The following is a 24,653-nucleotide window of genomic DNA, read 5'->3' on the forward strand; positions in this document are numbered from 1 at the left end:
CAATTAGTTTTTGCCATGTAATTTTTTTGCCAATACTTTTTTTTAATTGTTTTATTTATCATTGTGTTTTTTTTTAATTTGGGGGGAAGAGGTAATTAGACTTTTTTATTTTTTTAGAGGAGGTGCTGGAGTTTGAACCCAGGGCCTTATGCATTCTAAGTATGTGCTCTACCACTTGAGCTACACCCTCTCCCCTTGCCAATACTTTTTAATGCCACTTGTGTCACATATCAAGTTTCTTCTTACCCATGGATCTCTTTTGTTTCACTGGTCCATTTGTCTAACCCTTAACCAATGGCACATGTCTCAGTTACTGTGGTATTAACAGTAATTTTTATATCTATATGGAAATTTATCATCTTCTTTTTCTAAAATTTTGTTCTGTCCCTTTCTTCTTTCATATGATTTTTAGGATGAGCTTGTCAAAATCCATGAAAAATTAGGATTTTAATTAGAATTTCATTGAATGTTTAGAATAACTTTGGATGAGTGATATATTTCTAACCATGAACATAGCATATCTCTTAATTTATTCATGTCATTTTGTGACTTTCAAAAATATTTTGTAATTTTCTCCATGAAGATAATAAATATCTTTTGTTAAATTTACCCCATAACATCTTATAATGTTATATTATTATACATACCATTTTGCTACTGCTGGTATTTAAGATGGCTATTAATGTTTGCACATTGATCTCATAACTTATAAACTTGAGCTCTAGTACTTCTAACAGTTCCTAGATTCTATTGGATTATTCTATGGAAATGATCACATTGCAATTTAAAACATCTGTTCTATTGCTTTCAAACCCTGATTTCTCTCTATCTATGATTTATTGCATTGGATATGGCTTTTAATATAATGATAATAGAAATAATTAAATTTGCCTTCTTCAATTTTTTTTGACATAAGAATACTTACATAGTATTACCATTCTTTAATATGTTTGCTATAAATTTTCAATAGAAATAAACAATTTGAGGAAGTTCCCTTTATTTCCAAATGGCTAAGAATTTTTTAAATATATAATACTTATATATAAAAATATTATATAATATTATTTGATATATAACTGTGGCTGAGTATTGAATTTTATCAGTGTTTTCCTCCATCTGTTGATATGATTATGTTATTCCCTTTTAATCTGTTAATATGCTGAATTACATGATTAGATTTTCTCATACAGAGCTATCCTTACATCACTGGAATAATCTCTGCTTATACCTGAGAGTGTATATGTAGCGCACACATATGCTGACGTCAATTTGTTTATATTTTATTTGGTATTTCTGCATCTGTATTCCTAAGTGAAATTTATCTGTAATTGTATTTTACTTTCTTAGTCTAGTTTGAATATCAAATTATAATATTGTCATAAAATAAGCTGACAATTATTTGAAACAGTCTTATAAGATGAGGATCTTCTGTTCCTCAAGGACTGATAAAACTTGTTAAAATCATCTGGGCCAGAAGACAGATGACTTTAATGCTTGCGTGGTGGGGCTGATGGGGATCAGGGTTAACAGGTAGAGAGGGGTAGGATTTTAAATACTATCTCAACTTCTCTAGTTATTATTCTTTTATTTAAAGCTCTCTACATGTTCCAGGCTCAAATTGATATTTTAAACAAATTTTTCTAGAAGATTATTTATTTTATCTGTGTTGAAATTTATTTTTATAGCATAAATATTTTTATAGTGTTCTTTCTGATGTTTTTGTATCCCTATTGTATAACCAGTTACATACACTTTTTTTTAATTGAAGTATAGTCAGTTTAAAATGTTGTGTCAATTTCTGGTGTACAGCAAAATAGTTCAGTCATACATATACTTACATATTTTTAGTTTCATATTCTTTTTCATTATAGGTTATGTGATACTGAATATAGTTCCTTGTGCTATACAGTATACACTTGTTTACCTATTTTATATACAGTAGTTAGTATCTACAAATCTCAAACTCTCAATTTATCCCTTCCCACCTCCTTTCCCCTCAGGTAGCCATAAGTTTGTTTTCTATGTCTGTGAGACTGTTTTGTAAATAAGTTCATTTGTGTCTTTTTTAGATTCCACATATAAGTGATATTATATTGTAATTTTCTTTCTCTTTCTGGCTTATTTCATTTAGAATGATGATCTCCAGATTTATCCATGTTGCTGCAAATGGCATTATTTTATTTGTTTTTATGGCTGAGTTGTATTCCATTGTGTGTGTGTGTGTGCGTGTGCGCGCGCGCGTGCACACACATACATATATATACCCCACAACTTTATCCAGTTATCTGTCGATGGACATTTAGATTGTTTTCATGTCTTGGCTATACATACTCTTTCATTCCTTTGCACCTTTCTGTTCTTATCAGTTTTGCTAACGATTTATCTATTATTAATTTTTTCTTTATCAAAGAACAATATTTAGATGTTCTTGCTTCTTTGTATAGTTCCTTTATTTTCTGTTTAAATTTTTGGTCTTTTATTAGTTTCTTTTTCCTAGTCTTTAGGTCTATTTTTTTGTTTTACCTTATTGAACCAAATACTTAATTCATTTATGTTCAATCATTTATTTGTTAAGAAATGCACTTAAGGTTCTATTGTTGTATCCTTCCAATATTTTGTAATTCTCATTGGGTTTTAATCTTTAATTTATTAATTATTCTTAAGTATGATTTCACTTTTGAAACATATTGTGATGTTTTTAATGTTTTCTTATTGATTTCTAATTTAATTGCCTTTTGATTAGAGAACATGGAATTTATTACACTGATTCTTTCAAATTTATTGATACTTCTTCAGTGTCCTAATGTGATCATTGTGTAACTATTCCATGTATACATGAAAAGCATCTAATATTCCCTATTTGTTTAACTCAGAGTTGTATATTATCTATTACAGGTAGCTTCTTGAGTTGCTTAAATCTCTATTCTTACTAACATCTCTTCAGCTTGTTCTTTAAGTATCTGACAGGGGTTAAATACCCCAGTAAAATTGTTGATTTGCTCATCTCTCTTTATATTTTTGTCCCTTTTCTACTTTATGTTTTCCAAGGATATGCTGTTAGGTACAAACGGGTCATGATTGTTACATCTTCTCAGAGGACTGTTCTTTATATAATTGTCATCTTTTGCTAGTAATACTTTAAATCTATTTTGTATGATATTAATGTTGCTACACTAATCAGTTTATTTCCCAGTGCTTTGTTTTTAACCTCTCTGTGTGATTTTGTTTTTGTAGTGTCCTTTGTCAGCAGCATATGGTTGGATGGTGTTTTGTTTTTATATCCATCTAATAATCCCAGTCTTTTAAAGGCTTAATCTACTTACACATATTGTAATACCTGAATTTGGAGTTTATCAACTTTTTTTTTTTGCTTCTTTATATTTTCTCCTTATCTCCATTAGGTGGATAATATTTTTTACATGCCCTTTTCATCTACCTGTAGATTTTATTTTAGTTACTCTTTTAGCATACATAATTAACAATACATTAACCTAATACTCTAAAGATTATAGTATTTTATCTCCCTTTTAGACACAAGGATCTCACACTCTGTATCCATTGAATTCTCCCTCACCCCCACTTTGTTTTAGCATACTTTAATAATTCTTACATTGACAATCTTTGTGTAGTAAACTCATAATTTTATATATCTAAAATACATTTGCTTTTATTCTTGAATAAATAATTTAGCTGGGTTGTTAGCCTTGGTTGGATATTTTGCAACTGTACTTAAGAGTCTTCTGGTCTGTTTTTGCTAATTGAAAAGCCTATTGTGAGGAACATGAAAAAAGGCTCAAGATCATTAATTATCAGAGAAATGCAAATCAAAACTACAATGAGGTACTATCTCACAATAGTCAGAATGGCCAGCATTAAAAAGTCCATAAACAACAAATGCTGGAAAAGGTGTGGAGAAAACAGAACCCTCCTTCACTATTGGTAGGAATGTAGTTTGATTCAGCCATTATGAAAAACAGTATGGAGATTCCTTAAAAAAAACTAAAAATAGACTTACCAGATGATCAATCAATCCCACTCCTGGGCATATATCCAGAGGAGATGCTAATTCAAAAAGATACATGCACCCCAATGTTCATAGCAGCACTATTTACAAGAGCCAACATATGGAAACAACCTAAATGTCCATCGACAGATGACTGGATAAAAAAAGCTGTGGTGTATTTATATGATGGAATACTACTCAGCCATAAAAAAGAATAAAATAATGCCATTTGCAGCAACATGGAAGGACCTGGAGATCATCATTCTAAGTGAAGCAAGCCATAAAGAGAAAGAAATAATACCATATAATATCATTTATATCTGGAATCTAAAAAAAAAAAAAGACACAAATAAACTTATTTACAAAATAGACTCACAGACATAAAAAACAAACTTACGGTTACCTGGGGGGGAAGGAGTGGGAAGGGATAAACTGGGAGTTTGAGATTTGCAGATACTAACTCACAAAATATACAAAAATAGATAAACAACAAATTTATACTGTATAGCACAAGGAACTATATCCAGTAACTTATAGTAACCTGTAACAAAAGAATATGAAAACGAATATGTGTATGTATATATAAATATGACTGAAACATCATGCTGCACACCAGAAATTGACACAACATTGTAAATTGATTATACTTCAAGAAAAAAGAAAAAGAAAAAAGTCTATTGTGAGCCTAACTGTTGTTTCTTTTTTGGCAGTCTGTCTTTCCTGTCAGAGCTTTAAGATTTTCCTTTCTCTCTGATATTTTGCAGTTTTTCCTAAAATGAGAAAACAGTGATGAACACAGAGTGAATTCCTCAGTACTATCTTTAATTCATGATTTTTCAGTTTGTATCCAGTCTAGAGATAATTTTCTTAGGCAGTAAGATTTATTATCCCCCACTCCCCAGGTATCTGTATGGAGGAACATTCCTTCCTTTTGCTCCACGCCTTCCATCCTCCTCCCACCTGACTGCTGGGTGACAGCCATTACTTCACATTCTTTGATTGTACGGAGCTAATCTGTTATAAAGGCTGTCAGACTGGGAGTGCAGTCTTTCTCCTTCTGTGCTGTGAACTGGTATAAAGCAGCAATTCTGGGTGTGTGTGCCACCCCAAAATTTTCCATAGGCAGGACTCAGACTGGAGTGTGGGTATAAGTTAGAGGCAGGGCAAGCAGGAAACATCAGCAAACCTGTTTGGCACTTGGTTGCATAGTCTGGCCTTGTCCTTCAACCCAGCTTTTGTATCAGTGATAAAATTCACTTTTTAGGTTTTATTTTTTTAAACTGAAACGTAATTCACAGACCATAATATTCACTCCTTTGACGTGTACGATTTATTTATTTTTAATATATCCACAAAGTTGAGCAACCATACTGTTTAGTTCCAGAACATTTTCATCATGCCCAAAACAAACCCTGTATCCATTAGCCATCATACCCACTTTACCCAACTCCTAGCCCCTGGAAACCACTAATCTACTTTCTGTCTCTGTGGATTTGTCTATTCTAGTAATTTCGTATAAATGGAATCATACAACATGTGGCTTTTTTGTCTGGCTTCTTCCATTTAATAAAGCTCACTTTTACTATCTGTCTGGCCCCTGAATCTGTCTCTCAACTGGTTTCAAAAAAGTGGTGTAAAGAGGGGTGTTATTCATGGAGCCCACAAAACCCCAAGTAACTTTATACTTCTTCGTTTCAATAACTATACATATATATACACATATATATATGTATATATGGAAAACAAAATCACTATGCTGTACACCAGAAATTAACACAACACTGTAAATTGATTATACTTCGATTAAAAAAAAACTATACTTTTAATTCCCAAGATTCATTTATAAAGCCACTTGTTCTTATTTTACCTAGTTTTATTTTTTTATATTTTATTTATTTATTATTATATTGTTAAATTATTTTATTTTGGCAGGGGAGGGAGGTGATTAGGTTCATTTATTTTTAGAGGAGGTACTGGGGATTGAACCCAGGACCTTGTGTATGCTAAGCATGTGCTCTACCACTGAGCTATACTCTCCCCCTACCAGTTTTGTTTTATTATTTCTTTTCTCGTTTTTAACATAAACTCTTTATATTATAATATATGTACAGAAAAGACTATAAATCATGAGTGTACATATATAAAAATTAGTGAATATCATAATCTATTCAACAAATAAAATATTAATACTACCCAAAAAGTCTCTCAAATGTCCCCTTGTAGCCTCTCTCTTCCTCATCCTACAAAATAACACTCACCTTATCCTGCCTTCTAAAACCACATGAGTTTTGCCAATTTTTAAATTTTATAAAACAGGAATCATTTGGTCTAGTTTTTTTGTATTGGGTTCTTTGTCGCATCTTGTCTGTAATACTTCCAGTTTTAATAGAAGACATGTCTTCGTTTTTCACTTTGATGTCTTAAACACCCGTAACACGAAAGTCTTTGTCAGACTAGTTTCCTATAATAATTTCGTCTGGAGTTAATTCATGTTCTGATTTTTTAAAATTTTGCTCATTGCCCTTTCAGTATTCATTTTTTCATGTGTTTTAAAATCCTGTTTACAAACTTGTTTGGAGTAGATAGATTTTTAGACATTTTTTTAAATGTTATCTTTGTCTGTGTGTCTTGTTTTAGTGTTTCACACGTATGCCTTTTACACTCATGCCTAGAAGTTTTGTCGTTATGTCCACTGGTCAACCTGGTCTCCCAGGCCAGACCCAGGCCAAACCCAGGCCAACTTCACTCCCATGGGAATGCACAGATACAGGTACAAAGCCCGCTGGCAGCCAGAACCGAGTTGCTAGGCAGGAGGCTGTGTTTTTTCTCTCCTGAATCCTTGCTTCCACCTCTACTTCCCAAGCTCCCCACAACCCCCACAGTCCACAGCTTTTTAAAGCCGATCACCAATTACACATCATGAGTATTTTTATTCCAGTCTCCCTTCCCATGTGGTGGAGACTGTGCAGCCTTCATCGGTGGCATGGCTGTGCTCCCCGCCTCCCAAGGAGCACGTCTGCAGAGAATAGGCTCCCAGAGCCATTCCCTGCTTCAAAATAGAAAGCCCAGCAGGTCTGGGCTGCAGCTGTCACCAGTGTTGTGTGGTTTTATTCGCCTTGAGTTTAGAATCTCCCACTAGGTCCTTTACAACCTTTTTTACTTTTTATAAATCTGTAATTGTGTGCTTGGAACAAAAAAGGTATTTACACAGCATGAACACATTGCCCCATCTGGAACAGATGTCTCAGCTCTTTTCTTAAACCCTTACAAGCTGATTTATGGCAACAATGCTCTCCAAAAGGGTTCTCAAGTGATCATGTAGCTACTTCATCTAAGAGATATACTGGCTTTCTCTCAAGCCTCAACCTTGCTGATCTCCTTGGGACATTTCATACTGAGCATATCCCTGGGTCTAAGAAGCTCTCGTCTCACTTTTTCCCTGATTATCTTCCTTCCTCTGTAACTGTTCCTCCTTTAGTTTATACTCACTCTGTGAACTCCCATTCCCTTAATGTATAAATTCTTCAGAATAAATATCTGAATTTGTTCCTCTTTTCTTCCTCTCTACCCTCTCCTTGTGTGACCTCCTGCAATTTCATGTCATCAAATGTCATTTTTACTCCCAAGTCTCTGCTTATACTGCTAATGCTTCTTCCTGCTTTCTCTGTCACATTTCCCACTGCTTTCCGGACATTTCCACCTTAACAAGCTGCCAGCCTTTATGCCTACTCATCCTAACTCCCACTGTCCCCTCACCAGATCTGTTCCTGCTCCTCAGCACCACCACCTTCCGAGGTACTTAGATAAAAACTGCTAAGGTAACTTCTACTTCTTTCCTCCCTTTGTCCTCCACCATTATTCAGTCATGGCATCCCACAGGTTTGACACCACCCCCTCTTCATGGTTACTCCAGCTACTTCTCTAGTTAGAGCTAATAACCTCTTACCTGAACCGTGTAATGGCCCCCAGCTCATTTCCGACTCTCGTCTCTTCGTTCTCCATTCCACCTGATATTCAGCCCCCACAGTCATCTTCCTATAGTTCAGTTTGATCAAGCCATTTTCTTGCTTGAGAACTGCCAGTGCCTCCCCCGTTCCTGCAGAGTAGCACACAATATATTTCGGCTGCCTCTCAAAAGACTCAATGACCTGGCAGAAATCTGCCCCTCCTCCGGCATCCCTCTACCCATGCGTCCAGCCAGTTATCCTGCTAATCATGTCCTATGTTGCAGCCACACCTACCTTCCCCATGTCCCCTGTACAAAACCCCTTCATTTTCTCACATTATCTTTCCAACCAGAATTTCTTTCTCTCCCATCTATCTCTACAGCTTCAAACCTAACTACACTTCTCTATACCTCAACTGAAAGGCCACTACCTTTTCTACTTTATCGTTACCCCATCAGTCAAAATTAATCTCCCCTAAACTGAAACTCCTCTAGCATTCCATCTCCAGTTCTATTAATCCATCTATCCCTGTCATCAGCTAGTGTTTTTCTAAACATGTAGCATAATTGCTATGAGACTATAACCCCCTGAGGACAGAGCATATTTTGCTATTCTCAGAGTCTTTCATAAAACCTGGCAAAATCTCTGGCTCAGCATAGCATTTAATAAATATTTCCCAGCTGAGTGAATGCATGAAAAACATAGTGGAAGACATTTGTGCCTTGGGTTGAAAGCTAAATGAGTTAAAGATTTTCTCCTCCCAGATTCCATAATCTTATGATTCTCACAGTTATGATAAATCAAAATATATTACCTTAGAAAATTCTGGAATTTTAATTAAAAGCAGGCAAAATTAATAGCATCACCAGCAACCTTTCGGGAATATTTAGGCATAGTTTATATCTACTCCTGTGTAATCGGTAGGCGTCTACAACCTCAAGACTCTAAAGGAAAGTCTCAAAACCGAAACACACATAACTCTCCATTTGGCCACACTGTAGCTCAGGGAAGTGAAGATCACACCTGGCCTCTTAGTTCAGACTTCACACCTCCAACAAGCATTTATCCTGAGCACTGAGAGGGTCACTCTGGCCTGGCATGAGGTATAGTCTAGAATGGTGAAGCTAGAGTATTTAATGCTAGGCTGAAATGTTTAGGTCTTTATCTTACAGACAAGAGTAAAGGAACTTTTTAAAGAGTGAAGTCAGCAGATAAAATTTGAATCTTTAGTAGAAAACTCAGCCTAGTGTCACTAGGATGAGTAGAATGGCAGGGGCCACCCCCTCATATTCTAACATGCAGCAGAGCCAGATCAGGCATTCTAACACCCTCAAAATTCGATTTATAGTTAGTATCTTGGCACTGTTTATCAAAGTGTAACAACACATTTTCAGAAAAAGTCTGAGCAAAAATTGTAAATTTGCCTCCAGGCATGTAAATGTTATTGCATAATTAACTGAGACATGCATTAATGTGACTAAATTCACAAAAACAATCCCAATTAGAGAGCAGTATCTGGAAAGGTTTTTTTTAACCCAAGTGCCCACAGAATTCACTGTTTCAACTCTGTTTTGACATCTAAGATTTTTTTCCCCGGTAAAGGCTCACAATTTCAAAATAGCGTGGGCCTGAATGAAGATGGAGCTTGAGACACCTTAAGTGATGCTTAGAAGCACACTGCTGGGCTTTCTGCCAGCTCTGAGGAACATTTGTATAACTGTGCTCCCAACAGGATGCTTGCCTATCTCTGGGGAAGTTTTTCTCTATAAAATCTCTGCTCACTTTGATAGTATTTAAAATAAAACTAACCATGTACAGAATCATTCAGAAATCACTACATCTTTCTGGAGTGTCATGGAGTTAACACATAATTTTTTTTTCCTACCACCAATATCAGCTCTTTAACCTTCCAGGCCTAAATAAATTCCTATTATGCTAAGTGAGAGGCATCTCAACTCTTGATTATGCTTTACCTTTATATCACCTCATGTATGAGTCCTACACATTATTTATTCCATCTACTTTATTTGATGAAGTCCAAAGATCTGGAAACGTGATACCATCTGCAAATGGATTGGGTAGGGGAGCACTGTAGGTATGTGGAAGCAAAGATGTTTCTGGCTGCACTCTGAACCCACCTAAGGCTTCTCTATTCTCTAGACCCTGGACCATCACCTCTGACTCCACAGGAGCAGGCTAGTCATTCATCTTTAAGCCCAGTTGCCGTTTTAAGTTCAGATGAAAAAGCACTTAAAATTAAAACCAAAAAAATGATTTCTGTGTTTACTCTTCAGAAAAAAAAAAATGATTCTGTATCTTCTAATTCTCCCCCTCATAGCTTGGTTTCAAGTGCTTTTAGTTATATTTAGCAAAGACAAATGCTCCTATTTAGTTACAAACGTCACATATCTAGGAAAGTGCTCTGTTTAAGGCATTATTTTTCATTTTCTTATCAAATCGGTACTTATCCCAGACAGATAATGTCAGTGCCTACTGAATCTTTCCCTCTAGACCTATGCTCTTGGTTTCTGCTGTAGAAGAATAAAAATCTATTGCATTATTCACACAATGGTACCAGGAAACTTCTCTAAGATCCTATGAAGAGATGACAGATTGTAGAGAATATATGAAGGGCCAGTGCACACTCCAGACTATGAGAATAGAAAGCCTCATTTTGTGCTTTAACCTTTGCACTATCCCAAATACCAAGTTTTCTTAAATGCTTCAAAACTAATTTTAGTTCAAGGATAGTTCTTCAAAATCCAAAAATTTACTTTTACCTTGTATTTAAAGTAATTGATGGATAATGAAATTCTACCTCTACTAATACTACTATTACTAATAGTAAATAGTCTTTTTGGTTGGATGTGATTAAAACAAGCTTAATTCAAATTATCATTAGCAAACCGAAAGGGAATTCACAGGTCCTCATGGCTAAAAGGGATAATTTTGTAATTCTCAGGATTAAAGAAGAGCTGTAAAAGCAAAGTTCTTCCTGACTTAGTACTGTCAAGACTCTTAATCTCTTTTATGTCTGCCTTTTTGCCTTATTCTCTGTTTCTACTGGATTTCTACCAAGTGGCTAAGGAATATGGCCACTGACATCACTAGGCCGACTTCAGACCAGCCGAGTAACACAAGGGAGGAAAGACAGCCTAATTCCCATGGAGTCCACATATTGATCCCTAGAAGAAACCTGATTGGCCCCACCTTGATCAAATACCCCCATCAGATGGGAAACTACAACCAGCCAGACTGGGTCAAGGGGGAAGGTGTGTCACCAGAATCAGGGACATAGGCGGGCTCACAGGAAAGTCTAAAGAAAAACAGCTTCCAAGGCACATTAAAAATAATAGTAATTGGTTATCTGTGTAAAGGTCATATCAAGAAGCCACAAATGAACAAGCGTGCTTTGATGGGTCTTTTAAAATTTATATTATTAGCAACATATTTATATTTGTATCAACATTCAAAAAATCCTGAGATTCTCCTCTAAAAATCCATTATTTCCAGATTTTCTTCAAAAATGGAAAGATTTGATCACATTCCCAAATGTTAACAAAAACATAAATTAAGAATGCCCCTTTTCATTGGGACATATGCGTTCCCATTTACGCTGGCCTATTTCATTCATTCATGTCAGTGGCTTAACCCCCGCAGGCATTTGAGAGCATGACCCTTGACTGGTACAGCCCTTCACATTTCTGGGCATTATTTCTTTTCATCTTCTCAACAATGCTTTGGCATTGGTATTATTGTAACCCTGAGGAAGCTGAACTCAGAGAGTTCTCATGACATGCCCAAAGTCATGTGGCTAACAAGTGGAGGAGCTGAAACTTGTAATACACATCTCGAATCTAAGGTTTTAAAGTAGCACTTTTCAACTTTATTTTTAAGCAGTGAAATACTTCCCGTCAAATGAAATCTTGGGTGGATCACTCATTCACCAACTAATGGAAGCTGAGCTCTGTAACCGAACAAGGAGTGCAGGGCTGGGAGCTCAGGCTGGAGTCCCACCAGGCTTGGAGCATCCCCTCACTTTTTGACTCCATCACTTCCCCTACTCTCCCCTCCAGCTCACCATTGGCTCCTAATGCCTTTTTACAGCGAAAAGTGGGAGATATTCTTGTCATACTTTTATTAAAGTGATAGGTATTAGTTACTCTCTAGAACTCTGGGGAAATCAACCCTTCGAGGGGGGTGAGAGAAATACTTACATAAAGACTTAACATAAATTGTAATATATAATTATGTGACATATAATTAAATTATATATATTTAATATTCTTATATATACAGTTTTAAAAGATATTTGCAATGTAAATAAATACACCTCCCGGGCTATAGAAATAGTCTTCCAAGAAAAGGGCCTTCAAAGTTTTGTAAGCAAATAACTGAGATGAGAGGGAGCATATCAACCAGTCCTCATTTAGGAAAAGAAAAGCCATTCTATTATGTCAACATAAAGTATTTAATACAGGAGTTAGGGAATTTTACAGCCATTACAAGATCTAGGGGAAGAGAGGCATAAGAAGTTACCAGTGAAATCACAGAAGAGCCACCCACGGGTAGCTTGGTCAGCAGCTGGAACTCAGCTTGAGGCAACAAGTATATCGGGCTCAGAGAGCCCAGGAAGCTGCACGGGTTTGCAGTGGCCTCCAGAGAACACTGGTTTCTCCTGCTCTCCTGCTTGCAAATCTTATACAAATTCCTTTCATTAGGAAATTCTAAACTGGAGCAATATAGGAATGAGGACATGGATAAATGTAGTTCCTGACTTCTCTTCTGCAATGCAGAGAAAATATGAGAAGGGGGTCATAGGGAGGCAAAGTTGACAACAAACCAAACAGGGCACTTTTGGAACAAGTAAATCTGGGTAAAGAAAATAATGTATTCCTCATTTAGATGGGTATAGACTGAGGTATGTCTCCTCAAATATATCCGAGGTGTCTGCGTTCACTTTGCACAGTACGCCCTGGCTGTTCTCTCCCTTGGTGAGATGTAAGACTGAAGGTTAAGATTAAGAAGGGTGGACTTTGACCAAGAATTATCATGTGCAGAATGAGCAGATGTGCATGCATCAAGGCACAGAGTGTTAGTAATACATAAGTTGAGATCGACTTTTAAAGGCAGCAAGACAAATAGACACCAGTAGGACTTGGTAGGATGGAATTCTTGGCAAGTATATATTAGTGGAAGTATAAAGTCTTCAAAAAAACAGATGTAATATAATGAAGGCTGGAGTAACATACTATATCAAAGGCTGCCAGTTTCCCACTTTCACAAGTCTCTTCTTCCTTCTTAGTTAAAAAATAATAATTTTTAGCTGGGTATATTGCCACTTAGAATAAAAGTCTACATTTTTCACCTCCCTTGTAGCCCTGTGTGTAAGTGTTTACCAATGATTATAAGCAGACGCATTATACAGAACTCTCAGGAAGCATTCATTCTTTTCTGCTTCTTCTTTCCTACTGCCAGAAGTGGGGATGTGATGGTCGGAGCTCCAGCAGTCATTTTGCACCAGGTAATCTTGAGAAATGGAAGCCACTGGCCAAGGATGGCACGGGAAAAAATACAAGTCTTAGTCCCTGATAAAACTGTGAAACCTACCTCCAGACTTATTTTACATGAGAGAAAATTAAGCTTCTATCTTACTGAAATCACTATTGAGAGAAGGGACTTTTTATAAAAAAGCCAGATGTAATTTCTAAGTGATAGATGATTGAAGTTGCAAGATGATGCTTGGAATGCAGGCTTAAGAAAAGGGATGAAAATATATACATAGGTAGATAGTTGGATTAAATAAATTACATAAGTAAAGGAAAAACATTGGAAAGACAAAATCATGATCAGAAAACACAGAGAATGCTAAATGGCTTAACACAGAGAATTGGGGGCCAACTATTAAATATCTCTTTTCATATCAGACCCTCATCCTCAATAAATTGGTTCCTCCAGGTCACAAATATGTCACTTCTCTGCTTAAAGCCATATCCATTGTCACAGGATAAAACTGAAACTCCTTACCATGGGCTTCAAAGCCAGCCTCCTCTAACACCTTCCTGTCTCTCTGGCCTTGTTTCTGCCTTCTTTCCCCATATTCCCCACACTTCAGCCATCTAAAAATGTGTGATCCCTCCTGGGTCAATCTGGAGGGTCCTCTCTGTCTCCTGTTCTCAACCTTGCCTTCCAAGTAGAGGTCCCTGGTCATCATTTTTTCAGAGAAAATCCCAGGTCATGGCTTTGCTGTGTGAAATCTTCTCTGAATACTACAGATGTTCAAAGAATGGAGCTGCTACTTTCAGGTGCAGAAATTAGAAAAATATTCACAGCAGAGGTGCTATTTTAGATGACTTTGAGGGATGAGTAAACTTTTGAAAGGCTAAGATAGAGGAAAGAAAAAGTGTACATCAGAAACATTATGCACAAATGTCAGAGGTGAAAAACTTAGCTGTTCATTCAAGGAGCAGCAAGTGGTCCAGCTTGGCTATAACACTGAATATACACATAAGACATCCTTGCTAGGCAAGCTCTAAATGTTTGACTAATGCATGCAGTTCGAACATTTAGTAAGAACTGTCCCTACATGAGAGTCTCACACTAAATTCAGTAGTTGTAAAGTCAAAGGCACAGTCCCTACCCTTAAGGAATTCGAATCTACTAGGAGAAACAGCATTGCAATAGGTCATTTCAATATGGCTTGGGTTAATACTATAATATAGCCATGCACAGCGTGCCCCAAGAGCTCATGACGATGATTATGCTCTTATTTACTAAACATTTCATGCACCAGGCACTTTATACACATTATTTAATTTAAGATTCATAGCAGCCCTTGGAGGCAGGAATTTTTATCTCTAAGTTAAATGATGAGAAAACTGAGATTCAGAGAATTTAAGCAATGATATTCAAGGTCACACAGATGAATGAGTAGCATTCTTTCCACTACATCATCCTAACTGGGTAGACAGTGAGGTGTCACTGAAGGGTTTTGAGCGGAAAAATTACATACTCAGAGCTATGCCTTAGGAGGATTAACATGGTAGTGCTGTAGAGGAAAAAAAGACAGCAAAGAGACCAATTAGAAAGCTATTGCAAGTCCAGGCTTGAAACGATGAGGCTTAAAACCGGTTGTTAAAACAAAACAAAACAAAAAGACCTAATTATGCTTGTTGTGTGTGGCAGTCACTAGTGCTGTTCACCAAGTATGTTCACTGAATATTCTGTTTCTCCATCTTTTGGGCATATGATAGGATCATCCTTTACCACCTTAGCGTTAGGTGTGGTCACATGATTTGCTTTGGCCAGTGAAATGTGAGCAGAATCCACTGTGCTCTCTCTTTTCCATCTGCCAACTGATCCAGAGAGTACTGGTCCATTAGCCTGGGACCTGGAGTGAGAATCATGTAGGACAGAGATCCCTCTGGCCCATAATGGACAAGCATTAGTGAAAAGTAAAACTTGTTTACATTTTAAGTCATTAGGATTTGGGGATTGTTTGTTACTGTAGCATAACCCAGTTTACCCCAGTTGATACCACATCTTTTCCTGAGCCTCAGTCATTTCAAGCACTGCTTCTCAGATTTTAATGTGCACTCTAATGCCTGGAGATATTGTTCAAATTCAGACTCTGGTTCAGTAGATCTGAGGTGAGGCCCAAAGTACTATTTCTAACAACCTCCCAATCCCAGGTGGTATGGTGGATGCCACTAATTCACACTGCAGTATCGCAGAAGGCTAAAACTGCACTGCCCAGGATGAGAGCAAATAGCTACACGTGGCTACTTCAACTTAAATTAACGAAAATTAACAATCCAGTTCTACAGTCATACCAGCCATATTTCAAGTGCTCAAAAGCCACAGGAGGCCAGTGACTACTGTATTTAACAGCAGAGAACTGCTCACACATTTACATAATCACAAAAAGTTTTATTGAACAGTGCTGTTCTAGAGTAATATCCAGAAACAAAGTGATAACCAGCCCTGGCAGCTTGGGGGATGGGAATGGTCAAGAGACAGGCAGAGTTGCTGATATCAAACAGCAATCCAACGGAGAGTAGAGGGGTTTGAGTCTCAGGATATGAAGCTGAGACGGAAACAATGTGACATTCGATCCTAGTACAGGACAAATCCCTGCCCTGCCCAATCTTTTTATTTCCCCTGCGGATCATTTTAGGAGATCTCATTTCAAGGTAGGCAGTTTGAGGGAGCTTCCTCTCTCTTTGCCCTGATCTTGTCTGTCCAATTTGGCTAATCTATTTACTTCCCCCAGAAAACACATGACACCAAGTATAACACTTGTTTTTGATCTCTTTTCCCTGAGAAATCAATAGCACTCAGAGACAGCGTGCCTGTAAGCACTGCCAAAGAGCTATAGAATTACACAGTGCAGTAGGCATGTGGCCATGTTTGGATGCCAGCTGCCGCCTGCTGCCAGTGATGTGCTACGTGCTGTGCCCCCTCCTCCTTTTCTACCCTCCCTCCTTCCCCTCCCTCCTTCCCCTGGCAGGAGTTGGGACATCAGGAGAGAACCTCCTGGGTCACCTCATCCTCTCTTCCTCACCTCCATTCACACTGAAAATAGCAGGCCTCCTTTTTTAGACTTAGAATTGTGCAGGGGTTATTAACCTGAGATCCACAGATATAATGGAATTGTACGTAAAAGCCTGGTGTGTGTTGCATGATCCCTAATCTCCCCAAGACTAACAGGAGTGCAGAAGGACTATAGCCAGGCTCCATCCAGATTCTAGTGACCCAGTGCATCAGGGGAGAAGCAAAAAGAACCTAAAAGGAACAAAATGACTAGCTTAGGGAGAGAGAACAGACCGGAGTGACAGACTGCTTGACAGGGAAAGCTTATGAGTGTCTGCTGGAAAAACCACCGAAGACCAGAAGGAGTCAAGGACAATGTCATCTAGGAGAACAATGCAGACCTACACCTCACTAAACATTAACTCATTTTTCACCCTTCTCCATATCACTGAGGCTTTAGTCACATTCCCAGGGAATAACTCTAAATTGGTTAAGATTAAATTCCCCCACCTGGCAGCAAAGATTAGGATAAACATTAAGTTAAAGTATCGTTCTCCTACACCCAAGTTAATAGTGCAATTTCTTAGAGTCTACAGCTTTTCACAGATTCTCAAAGGACCCTTGGGCTAAAGGTCTAAATCCATGCCTGAGGATCCCTGACAGAAGGTACGATGCATCTCTAATGCATCAAGTCCACCAAGTCCTACCAAGGGCCTCTCTGTTCCATCTTTCTGCCTCCTTCACAAACCAGAAGGTTTGATCTGAGTATCCCAACCCCACTGTTAATAATGTCACATGGAGGACTTGCAGAAATACAGCACTTCAGTCCTTCTCTGACCATTCCACCCAGAGACCTCTACCAGTAGGAAAGAATGCATTTGTATCTGCCACCCTCCTCCCCACTCCAGGGACCTGTGGTGGACCCTCCACCAAATGGCCACCATAAGCAGGTCAAGTTCTTTGAAGTCTGTGCTCCACCTTTAAACATTCTGAGTCTTTACTCTGTAATCTGGCCATGTTTGTTTAAATATAAAAATCATGATTTCTTCAGGTACTACAAATACTCACAAAGGCAGGCCATGTGTAATCTGGGGCTGTAGGGACCTCTTGTCACAACACCATGGACTCTGCAGACTTGTAACCCCATGTGAGGAGCATGGACTTTGTTGATTCCTTGAACATCTTGCGTGCATCTCCCACGAGCCTAGCTCTTGTCAGATGCTTATAACAGAGATATAAAAAAACTTGCCCTCAAGGAACTCACTGTCTAGAAGATACAGAGAAGCCAACGGTCACACTTCCGTGCATGGTGCGCTGTAGCAGAGGAAAGAACAAAGTGCGGGAGACCAGCGGAGGGCAGTGAGACCTACTGAAGGTGCACTGAGATAATCCAGACGAGAGTCTTTGCTTAGTAATTCTTCCCAGAGGTATAAATCCCTTTAAAGAAGGGGGAAAAAAAGAACTCCTTGAGTTTTCTTGAGTGCCCAGGACCCTGTTAAAGGAAGAAGACCTCACAAGACGTTCAGGCAGAAGTTCTGAGCACTAGTTTTACCTTTTCTGCTGAATCACAATGTGGTCCCTGCTGGGGCAGCTGTGTTCCTGGGTCATAATTATCGCATACAACCCCCTAACCTGAAGGAGAGTGGAGAAGGGCAGTTGAGAAGCAAACAGAGCTGTCTGTGGCCACATATCTTTCCTCAGACTGGGAATTCAGTTCAGTCTACCAAGAAACACAAAATGGGCCCTTGAGCAAATCTCTGGTAAATTTAGGATGGGTCAACAAACAAATCCATATCCCTCCAGTGCAGGGGTCAGCAAACTTCTGTAAACAGCAAGACGGTAAATATTCTAGGCGTTGGCAGCCATACCTGGTTTCTGTCCCAACTATTCACCTCTGCTCTTGAAAGCAGCTTCAAATGAGCTCTCAACAAACAGGTATGGAGGTGTTCCAAACCTTATTAATGGGCGCTGAAATGCATGTCATCTGATTTTCCCTTTCCAGAAATGTTATTCTTCTCTTGACTTTTTTGGTAACCATTTGAAAGTGTAAAAACTATTCTTAGCCCCAGCCTTTTGCCCACCCTTGTTGTATTAGTAAAGCTGCTGCTCCTCAGGCAGTGATAGGTGTTGATTTTAAGAAAACCCTGCCGTCTGCGCCTGATTCCATGTAGCCACATGACTGTGATGACTGCAAACTCATTGAGGACATGGAGATGACTCTGTACATACAAAATAGTCCTCTTAATTCTGAGCAATCTTTTCAAATTGTCACATAGATACTACAGGGCATCTGGTTCTAGGAGGTAAAAATTTTCGTAATTTTATTGTTTGCAGCAAACAAAGAGAAGAAACTGAGTGATTTCATCATACAGAGAACGGGCACTAGCAATAAGACAAAAGACAGTGTCTGAGCCAGCAGGGACCCTGTGCTGCGATGCTGTGTCCCCAGGACCAGGCGCTGGTGGAGCCGGTGGCCTCCCGCACAACTTCCCAACAGCCTCTCCTGCCAGGATAAGCGGGATTCAGAGGCTACGCTGCATTGCCGGGGAGGAGGGGTTGTATTTCTGTGAATAAGACGAGGCCCTCAAGCTGCGCACATGGCAGATACACATCAATTCCAGGAAATGTTATCACCAAGCACAGCCTGCGTCATGAGCCACGAGCGAGGCCAGCTGCTCATGAGTGGAATTTTCTAGCTATTTGAGAGTTCTCGGCAAGGGCAAGCACCACTGAGTTCCTTGGAGACCCAAATTGGATTTCTTTTTTCCCTTTTTTGTCAACTTCAGGGATCAACTTGGATAGCAATGTGGGTATTTGGGAAGCAATTTGAGCATTTGTTCAAGGGCCTAGGAAGTGTACTAACTGATCATTTATGTACTTTCTGCAAATCCCCTTCCAAGCCACGTATCTGTTGTTGCACACATATCAGACTTTAATGATTCAATTCCATCCAGTTCACTTAATATTCACTGAGTCCCTTCTATGTGTCCTATAGTAAACTAGTTTCTAGAGAAAAGGCAGCAAACTAGACAGACTTGATTTGGACTAGTTAGCTGGCAAGGAAAACAGATTTTGAACTAGTAATTCAAATATGACACATATTACAGTAAGAGACATATCAAGCACTATGATTGCTCTAGAAGGGGACCGAGCCCACCCCTGGATGTAAAGACCTTCCTTGGGAAAGGACCCAAAGTTGGTGGCCAGGTGAAGAGGAAGAGAAGTTTTCCAGAAGAGGGAATAACATATGTGAAGAACCCTACCAGAAAGAGTGGGGTGTAGTCATAGAAGTGAAGACCATGACTTCAAAAAGCTGGAAGGAGAGGAGCAAGGGCAGGGACTGTGTCCTTGTTCATTCTGCTCCCAGCACAAGGCTTGGCCCAAGTGTTCAGTGACTGTCAGCAGCAACACCCAGAGGTGACTTAGCCCTTTTCTTCTACCTTCCATATACCTTTTATATACAACTTTATAACAGGGCCTCTTGTATGTAGATCAATTATCTGTTTCCAGTCCATTTCCCCTTTAAACCAGTAGGTGGATCTTATTATATTTTGTATTCCTTGGGCCCAACAAAAGGTAAGGGTTCAGCAGTGAAAGAAGATAAAAGAAGAAAAGAATGAAAGAAGAAAGGAAGAAAGATGAAGGCAAAGAAAGCAAAACAGAAAGAAAGGACTTTAATGCATTAAGATAAGCATTATCGTGGTAGATTAATTTCTTCCCCTGGCAACCAGAAGGGTGGAAGAAATAGGACCTTCTGGGCATGGAAGGATGAGAAGCCACCCTTTGATTCTCCACTTTTTAAGCGCCTGCTTGTATTAGTCAGCTATTGCTGCATTAATGCCACATGACAAATCTCCCACCAGCTATTGAGCTTCATTTCTTGTTCACAGGTCTTCAGACCAGATGCCAATTGGCTGGGCCAAACTAAACTTGTAGGATCCAGGCTCCAGGCTAAGGGTTGGAGTCAGGTGTCCTCCATGTAACTGGCTCAGTTCATCTTGGCACTTACACTCCCATGAACTCCATGGAAGCGCTCACCATTTCATATAAAGATGCTCCCCTCTTTATACCTTGGTTGAAAGTCAGTTACCTAACCAGTTCTACGTCTTTTTCATAGCTCACTCTAGTATTGCACATCTGCCAGGTTGCCTCAGTCAAAATGCCCAATCTGTCATCCTGTGGCAAGGCAGAAAAACAGAATTGATTTTTAGGGTAGAAGATATTTGTATCTAATTTTATGCTGAAGGGAAAGAGCCAGTAGAAAGGGAGGGGTTAATGAGTCAGGAAATAAACAGATTAACTGATGGAGCAAGAGCCTGAAATGGGAAGAGGGAAGTGGATCAGGGGCAGAGGCGGGGGGACTGGCCTTGAGAGGAAAGGGAAGAGCTGAAGAATTACTTCCTTTCAAACAAGAGGAAGAAATTGAGGGTGAGAGTTTGCTACCAAAAAAAGGAGGCAGGGAGGTGAGGAATATATTCACAAGGCCTCTACTCTTTCTGTGCAGTTTATTATCAGAAACAGAGGGAGGAGATGGTGAGGAAGAGGACCTCAGGAAGAGCAGCAGAGTTGGAAAAGCTTCCCTGGGAACAGAAGAAAGCACTGATGAAAGAGATATAATAGAAGTGTGTGCCAAGCAGAGTTAGGGCCCAGATGAAGATGGAGATGAGGACTCTGTTGGGGTCTTCATCTCTACCACCTTGTGACTGATTTTTCTCCAAAGGGCTCAGCCACCAGAGTGTAACAGCAGAAAAACTGACGGTTGATTGGATCCAAGGTTGGATGTCTGCTGATCAAGTCAAGGTGCCAAAAGAGCAGAAGATATTGAAAGAGAGGGGGCTAGTTGACCAGTCCTGGAGTGCAGGGTGAGTGGAGAGGGAACTGAGATGTGCAAAGCAGTGAAAGGAAAGTCAAATCATTTAGGATTATGAGCTAAGGCTCATAGCCAATCCATCTCTTAGTTACAGGAATCAATAAATCCACACAGTATGTTTCTTGAGTATGTTTCAGTGGACACAAATAACAGTTTTCCCACTCAAGGAGCTTACAGCCTAGCTGGGGAAATAAGATTAACATATAAATCAATGTATGTCTCACACAAAAACACCTAGCTGTATTTCAAAAATTTCCAGTATTTTAATGTGAGCTAGAGCACGGCAGTCAGGGCAGTGCATCCTCCTGTCCTAACACAGAGCCAGGACTGGCTGCCTGACTTCTTTCTCTGAGGGAGGAACTCTTACCCAGGTAGCACCAGATGACAAGGTCCTTGCTGGCAGACAGGACAGGATGTATATATAGACAAGATATATAGGCTAGCATAGTCTTTTGTCCCCGGTATCCAGCATAGACACATGGGGGTGCAATGAATGTCTGGATGAATGAATAGCTAAGAACCATGAAACCGACAAAAGGAATCATGGGAGCTGAGCTCAGTCAACTAAAGAAAGGGTTAAATGGGCAAGTCAGGGTGCGCCTGGGTAAACACCTGTGACTGGAGCTGTATTCTACCATCTGCTTCACAATATGGGTGAGCTGGCTTCACTTAAAGGGCCAGGAATGGAGAAGACGACATTGCCATAGGCCCCACTGTGTGCTGAGTACTCTGAGGATATGGAGGAAAGAAACTTAGCTTTCAGCTGTTTAGTTTACGCTCTAGTTGAGGAAATACGAGGCACATAAACCCATGAGACTGGCAGAGAACCACATAAAACAGTTTGTGATGTCATGCTAGAACTGACTATATCCACTGCAGTTTGAATTACTCCCAAATTAAATTAAGAGAGAGAGAGAGTGTGAGTGTGTGTGTGTGTGTGTGTGTGTGTGTGTGCATGTGTAAACATTAGGTAGAGAAGATAATGGTTGTTATGGAGCTAATTTTAGCTGTATCCACGCAGTATATATTATTTGCTTGGTGCAATCAACATGAACTTCTTCATCAAAAGAAGAGCTTTTTCAACATTCTCAAGAGGGCATTCGCCACAGATTCTATTCACCAAGTCTGGCATTAGACAAAATAACCTATTTCAAAAATCTTCAAAGATGATTTGGATATTCATCAAACAGGGAGAAGAATAATTTAAACAATTTGAAAATGGAGACAGCAATGAATAAAGAGAAACTGACTTTTTTGTACCCAGGTGAACTGCTTAATACAATTGGTCTACAATAGGGGGATAATTAAGCAAATCGGGAGATAAAACAACATTGAATAACCCAAAAAAGGCATGTAGAACTTCATGAAAATACACATATGAATGAAAAAAGAGCATTAAAGACTGTCCTTATTGAAAATAACTGAGTAAAAATAAAATGCATTGATGCAGAGCAAGGAGAACATCCAAATTATTTCAGATTATGGGATTTGTCTACAAAGCTATCAAGTATGGAGTCAAGATTTAATTATCTATAAAATATTTTTGAAAAAACAAAATTTACTACCTTGTGTTATGCAGATACATTTTTTTAAACAAAATGCTCACAAGCAACTAAACAGTAGTAATGTGATGAGTAATTACTGTCCCTCAATGTTTTGATCATTATTTATTCATCATGTTATGGTGGGTGTGACTATTTTCTCCAGGGAGCATCTACATCAGAAGGATGAATGCAAATTCCAGGAGCCTCTGTCACTTAAAATATAAACAAAGTAGTGGGGTTATTTTGGACGAAAGAGGCGCTTGATACAATTTTACCACAATTTGAGTAGAGTTGCATTAGGAACATTCACTGTGCATTTCAGTGAAATGGATGGAATACGGTGACGATGGTTAAACAAACCATCACCCAGGGGATAGCTTTGTGAATGAATATAATGATGTCAGGAGGAAATATCCACGAGGATGTGTTAATTCCTCCTTAGGTAAGACTCAGCTACCAAGAGAAAGGATTTGTCTTCTGTAACTACATTTACATGAACAATACAGAGTCTCTATTATTAACCATATGGAACAGGCAAAATATTATTAAATTCTAGTACTGAAAGGATGAGGGTGGTGGAGAATAACGGGTAGGAAAAGAGGAACTTAGGTCAAAAACTACCTCACTGTTTAAAGCATAAATTAAGTAAATCCATAAACGCACTTTTTAAAAATACCTCTTATAGATATAAAGCACTTTTGAAATTATTTCTTGTTGCTTTATTTATTTAACTTCTCAGCAACCCTTAACCATGGAAATTATTCTTCTCCTAATTTTACAGGTGAAAAAAGAATTATTGAAACTCATATATATGGTGTTTTCCAGTTTCCAAAGTGATTTCACAAATATAATTTAATTCTTGAAAGAATTAGCCACATTTAATAGAGAAGAAAATTAATCCTAGAAAGTTAAGTGAATCATCAAAGATCTCATGACTTGTAAGTGTCAGATCAGGATTCAGACACCTCTCTTCTGACTCTTGAATGGTTATTCAGATCTGTTTTACTCAGTTTATGGGGAACGAGGCTGCGTCTGCACAAGGCATGGTCAATGTCACCATTAGAGACTTAGTCTGATCTTTGTGCTACTCACACCCACTAATATTCACCTTATGAGAACTTACTATCCATGAGGTATATTCCATCACTTTCTCAGCTCGGGGGGCATTTCAAATGTGTTATGAACAGTCTCCCTGTGGGCAGGAGCAAAGATCTTAGACTAACACTTTACAAAGTGTTCAAACACCCTACTTGCTAATCTAGAAGTTTCCAGGAAACTGGATGGAAGAGGGGGCATTCCCATATGATGAGTCATTCAAGGCTAAGGCAGAATCTCAGGGTACAGATGACCCTTTCACTACAAGCTGAGCCCCAACATCTGGTAGCTGGTCCAAACCAGGCAGCAGCCAGAGAACAACTTCACCCTGGCTCGCCTCCCATACAGCTCCTGGCACTGGCAAGTGATGGAACTAGCTCTAGGGGACTTCACAGCTTCTCTCTCCTAGCTGTCAAGCTCTAGGGTTCCTTCCTATCATATTTTCTTTTCCAGCCTATGGTATTATGGTGTAATTAATCTATATAATTAATCTAGCTCTTGAAAAGGAAAAACTGGCTCATCAAAAATACACTGGAATTCTTCTTAACACTAAGTCACTTAATCATGTCACCTAATTGTAGATTTATTTCAACATTTGTTAGTCAGTAAAATGACTCCTGGAAGAGCAAAACCTCTAGAGTATCAAAAATATATGCGTATAT

The sequence above is a fragment of the Camelus bactrianus genome, chromosome 2, assembly GCF_048773025.1.
Source record: "Camelus bactrianus isolate YW-2024 breed Bactrian camel chromosome 2, ASM4877302v1, whole genome shotgun sequence".
Taxonomy (NCBI): Eukaryota; Metazoa; Chordata; class Mammalia; order Artiodactyla; family Camelidae; genus Camelus; species Camelus bactrianus.